This window comes from Narcine bancroftii, chromosome 12 (assembly GCF_036971445.1).
Source record: "Narcine bancroftii isolate sNarBan1 chromosome 12, sNarBan1.hap1, whole genome shotgun sequence".
Lineage (NCBI taxonomy): Eukaryota > Metazoa > Chordata > Chondrichthyes > Torpediniformes > Narcinidae > Narcine > Narcine bancroftii.
In genome coordinates, this window is record NC_091480.1 from 42,335,817 (window position 1) to 42,341,748 (window position 5,932).

General features: G+C 47.3%; 1 pseudogene; it reads left to right on the plus strand.

The window, feature by feature from the left end:
• The first annotated feature begins 4,459 nt into the window (after positions 1 to 4,459).
• LOC138746608 (deformed epidermal autoregulatory factor 1 homolog pseudogene) lies at positions 4,460 to 5,671 on the plus strand (annotated as a pseudogene).
• The last annotated feature ends 261 nt before the right edge of the window (positions 5,672 to 5,932 follow it).

The following is a 5,932-nucleotide window of genomic DNA, read 5'->3' on the forward strand; positions in this document are numbered from 1 at the left end:
TCATGAAGCAAAAGTGGTGGAAAAACTACGGTAGTTTAGGCAGCATGTGTGAAAAGAGAAACAGTTAACATATCTGTTCCAGGACTCTTGATTAGAACTGGGAAAGAGAGAAACAAGTTAGTTTTAATTAAGAGGGAAGGTGGGGGAGGAGGACTGGTGGAATGAAGGAAATATCTCTGATAGGAAGAGACCAGATGAATGAACGATACTGCTAAGGGGCGGTTAAAATCAGATTAAGCTTCTTGGTCTATGTAACTTGTTGCTATTGTATAGACTTTGTGAAGAGGTCTGCTGGGATTTATTCATCAAATCAGACAAAACAGAATGTATAGCAAATAAAAATGCTCATTATTCATACCAAGAGAAAGAAAGAGAGAGCTGCCTAAGGTTGGGTCTATCTTACTACTGAATCCTGTAAGTTGCAACATGCCCAGATGAAAGGATGGATAGAACCATGATCAAGAGATTGCAGTGAATGTTCATCAGCTTGATTTTTAAAAGAGTTGGATGTGATAGTACATCCAAAGGAAGGCAAATGCCATGGCCGATGCCCTATCCAGCCACGACTTATGTGTCTATGTACATATGTACAGATGGTAGTGTAGGATGACTGTGATTGGCTGAGAGCGTAGCCACACCTACTGGCAGGTCTTAAAGGATTGCTCCTAGCCAGACCAGGTCATTCTGGACTGGTCGACCTACTTGTGATATGCTCCATTCTTTTAGTTAATAAAAGCCTTAGTTTGGATCAACAAGTCTTTGGTTCTTTCGAAGCGCATTACATTGGATTTATTGTCCAATGTGCAATGAGGCGGAGTTTGCCAATACTCTCCAGATTTTAGAAGAATGAGAAACATACAGGACTGACAGAATAGACATAGGAATGATGAGCGACACCTCACCCACCACCCCAATGTTATCTAAAATCTCAGAAACTAGCACAGAAACAGGCCCTTCAGCCCATCTATCCCATACTGAACTATTATTCTGCTAAGTCCTGTTCGGAACCTCCAAACCCCTCCCATCAATAAATGTATAAATTTAGATATACAGCACACTAACATGCCATTTTGGGCCTAGTCTATCCTACCCAATCTATTCCCCCTCCCCCGCCCCCCAACACCAGTACGTTACCAAGAGCATTAATCTTTAATGTTAAACAATATTTCTCATACATAAAAATGTCTTAGTGTTATGATCCCAAAGGACCCCAAAACCCAGCAGCAATACATATTCAACACAACAAATAGTTACTTAAACAAAAGTTATTTTTAATTATCTTTAAACAATGAAAACAGAATCAAACTTTAACTTATCACTATTAACTTAAATTACCCAACTTAACCCCCTTCTAATTCTAATGTGTGTAAATTTAAGAAAAGTTCTTTGGCTCACAGTTCAATCTCACCTCATTCTTCCAAGTTCACTGGTTGCAGCCAATTCTTATACTGTGCACAGACTTTAACATGTATAAAGTTAAAAAGGTAAATGTTTTCTGCTCAGAAAGGTTCTTGTAGGATAGATGTCTAGTTCCAGGATTTCCACAACTGAGGTACCACCATTAGTCACCTCAATGTCTTGCTGATGAAACTTGCCCCATCAGAGTTCTCCAGATGATAACCTCTTTCTTTCAGGCTACCACAGAGATAGCACTTCCAGCCATCCGCCACTCTGGAGCTTCTGTTTCAATTCCAACAAGCTTCTCCTGGCTTATTTCAGCTGTGACTCTCTCTCTCTCTCTCTCTCTCTCTATCTGAGATTCAAACTCCCAGCCACATGTTCTTCTCTTTCTCACTTGCAAAGCCCCCTCCTTCTCCAGCAAACAATAGGAGTCAGTCTTCTGCTCCCATCTGTTGTTTTAGGTAAACAAACCTCTCAATGAGCTTTAAGTGAGCACTTTGCAGAGAGGTCAAAAGACTTGCAAAAATGTCCAACACAGACAACCTGGCTCCAGTAAATTCATTTCATGACATAATTTCAATTAGCACCTACTTGTGAAATGTGCACAACATTCTCCATAGTTTCTGTAAAGTCACTGATTATGAATTCTTCAGTATTTTTAAATAAGATCTGTTTTAAAGTGTGTGTATGTAACCTCCTCTAATTTTACCAATTTATCTCCCTAAAACATCTCCAAATATTTCATCACACTTAGTAAAGTAAATTATAGAGTTAAAATATTGTATCTGTATTCTTAGTTGTGGGCTGGTACAGGATCACACACAGGTCATTTACAGATACACCAATGTACTCGGAGAAGAGGGTTCATTCTTGGAGTTGACATGTCTTGGACAGACAGAGCTAATGGATTTCCAGTGGATCTTAATTATTCAAGAACTGCAATCTGTTTTTAATCAAAGCCACATAAGCCTCTTGAATTGAGATGAAGTCAGAGGATATTATGGATATGTGTTTCATCTTATATTCATATGTGTGAGCTCTTAGACAACACATGGATGAAGGAAAAGGTTCCTTACTTTAAAGCTGATGTAAACAGCACCATGAGGCTTCAAGTCTCTACAGATCTGCCTACTATGTGTGTGTGTGTGTGTGTCTGTCTGTCTGTCTATGTCTCTGTGTGTGTGTGTGTGTGTGTGTGTGTGTGTGTGTGTGTGTGTGTGTGTGTGTGTGTGTGTGTGTGTATATATCAGCCCCCTGCTAGCAGCCAAGTCTAATCAAACAATAAGGCATTGTTAGTGTGCTGATATGTTTCCCCCATTGTATATAGTTATTGTTGGCTATTGTATATATGGAGCTGGTCCACCCACTGATGACTCATACCCTATGACTCCTCCCCTGTGGTCTTGGGCCATAAAGGTCGAGCCACCCCTCCCTTCCCTCCACTCCTATACCTGGATCTGGGCTGGCAAGGTTCTTCTGTACATTAAAGCCTATCGTTCCTTCAGCCTAGTCTTGGTGGTTACTGGTAGTGCCCTACAATTTAATATATAGAAATCATCTCTCCGGTAATGGGGAAGCTGCTGCGCCCCGATCGGTTCCAAGTGGACCCTCAATCTCCAGGAGCATCTGAACAGTACGAGCAGTGGATCAGCTACTTCAGCAACTTCCTCGAGGTTGATGCCGACCTGGTCGACTCTGATGAGAAGAAGCTCAAAGTTCTGCAAACGAGAGTCAGCCAGCGAGCTTTCCAAGCCATCAGGAGCAGTGCGATTTACGCCGAGGCAATGGCTTAACTTCGGGCCCTCTACAAACCGAAGGTCAACAATGTGCACTAGCGTTATCGCCTGGCGTCGCGAAAACAGCAGCCTGGTGAGTTGGCTGAAGAGTTCATTCATGACCTGCTTGTACTGGGGAGACTGAAGGGGTAGTTCCACAGTTCCTGGACCGGTGGCCCAGTGCATCGGAAGACCAGTTGCACTGAAGTGGGCCATACTGCTGGTAATAACTCTAGACTGGGCCCAGCGCCATGTGGAATTGATCACGGGCAAAAGCGGGCCCACCATGTGCGTGCCAAAAATGCCACCATCTTGGGAGATGGCTGACCCGACCACGGCTGCAGTGACGATCGAACTTCAGAAGTGCTACTTCTGCAGGCACATGAAATATTCATGATGACTCTGCCCCACGAGGGGTGTTAGCTACTCTGGCTGCGGAAAGGGGGGGACACTATCTGTGGGTGTGTAAGACCAGAACTTCCCTGCGAAGCAGTGTGGCGTGTATGACCGACGAGCGAGCCCTGTCTACACTTCTGGTGCCGACCGCGTGCACGGTGAGAGGAGTGTGATCTTACCTGCTGCCGCCCTCGTCCTCTGCATGGACTGCGCAGTCGCAGCCTGCTTTGCTGACATCACTCCCACCTTCTTCCTCGACCACGGCAGCCATGACGGTGTGGTCAACATGGAGGCCACCATCTTGTGCATCGAGCCTCCCCGCCACCGCCGAAGACGAGGATCCGATCCTTGCAGCGATTACATTGAACCAGGTCAGCCCTAACCCGATCGCCCACTCCATGGACATAAGATGAACTGTCTCTTCGATAGTGGCAGTACGGAGATCTTCATCCATCCTGACGTGGTCCGCAGGCTCTCGCTCCCAGTCTGGCCAATGAGCAGCTCCATATCATTGGAAGCTAAAGACCATCAGACTGATATTAGTGGGCACTCTGTGGGGTCTCTGACGGTGGAGGAGGAACGTTATGATAACATGGTCCAGCAGGCTTGACTTCCAGAGTCAGTTTAGGAGTGTGACGATGGCATTCAGAGGTCCTCAACCGCCCATCTCAGTAAGCAACCCACAACTCGCGGACCTCAGCCCCCCCTGGTGGCGGCGGTGGAAACGGACATCGGGCTACTGACGCCGGCGGCAGCAAAGGACATCGGGCCCCCCAGCGGTGGTGATGGACCTTGGGCCCCCCCAGTGGTGGCAGCAGCAAAGGACATCAGGTAGTCCGGCGGCGACAGTGGACCTCAGCCACCCCCACCCCCCCCCGGCAGCGGCAATGGACTTCGGTCCCCCCTCCCCCCGGTGGCGGTCTCAGGCATTGGCCCCTCGGCTTCCCCCAGTGGCGGCAATGGACATTGGCTCCCCAGCAGGAGCGGAGCCTCGGTGGCGAGAGGTCAGTGATGGGGATGAGCAGCTGCCGAGCGCCGACAAAGGTGGCTTCGCAGAAGTGACAACTGTGACTGTGGGAAGAACGACTGGAGTTGCTGATAATGTTTTTACAACATCTGTGGCAAATGCTTCCATATCAGAGCAGGTATTGTCAGGAAAAACTACACTGCAGATTGGAGGAGATCTCTCCACAGACAAAGCCACACCGATTGTGGTTCACACAGATGGCAGTATGGTGGAAACAACAGGATTGGAAATGCCCAGTGCACCTATAACTCAAGGTCCACAGGCACCATTAACTCCTCTGACACCAGGTTCTGACAAGGATGGAACCAAATACAACTGGGATCCATCTGGGTATGGGGACGAGCCTCCAGTCCATTGCCAAAATACAAGCGGAATTTTGTTCAAGAACAAGTTGGGTTCTGGAGGCCGAGGGTGTTGCATAAAACATGGAGAGAGTTGGCACACTCCCACCGAGTTGAATAGATGGCAGATCGTGCAAGTAGCAAAGACTGGAAAAGAAGCATCTGCTATGCTGGCCACCCCTTGCAGTATCTGATACAAGGTGGCATTCTAAATCTGCATGCAGCATCCTGCACCTGTGCTGCCAGCTGTGAAGACATGTCCCTGACTGGACCAGTCAGTCTCTTTGTTCCATACGCAAAACAGAAAATGAACCATGTACTGTTCCAGAGAAGAAGGAGTCTCTGAAGAACATCACTTTACGGCCTGCTACAAGTGCACCTACCTTTACAATGACTCCAGGCAGGGAGATCACCCCTCTGGGGCACTGGCCTTCGAGCGAACACCTGCACCAGATGCCACAATCATTGTTTCAGTTTTACCACAGACCTTTACCATTACCACAGAGGATGGCACTCACCAGGCTCAGCCCTGTCAGGACTGGTGGTGGTTGAAGAGGTGCACCTTATTCATGCCAGCCCTCGGTACATTTTCGATGACCATGAGGACACAGTACCTATCCAGGATCTGGCGCATTCCGGAGACCATGAAACCATCTCATACATCCCTGACCATCTTGCGTTTCACATCACCCCAACATAGACAGCACCCTCTCCAAGTAGTCAGTCGGTGACCCCGCCTCTAGACACCCAGCTGGTGGAACATCAGACCACCCCCACCCCTACTCCCCACAGGTCCCTTAGTCCGAGGAGGTCACCAGTGCCATTGAATCTATAGTTTTGGCAGATTTTTGTTTGTTTTGTTCAAAGACAGTGGGGTTCTGTTTTAAAAGGAGGGGTGAATGTGGTGATATGTTTCCTCCATTGTATTTTATTGTTATTGTTGACTACTGTATATATGGAGCTGACCCGCCCACTGATGACATACCCTGACT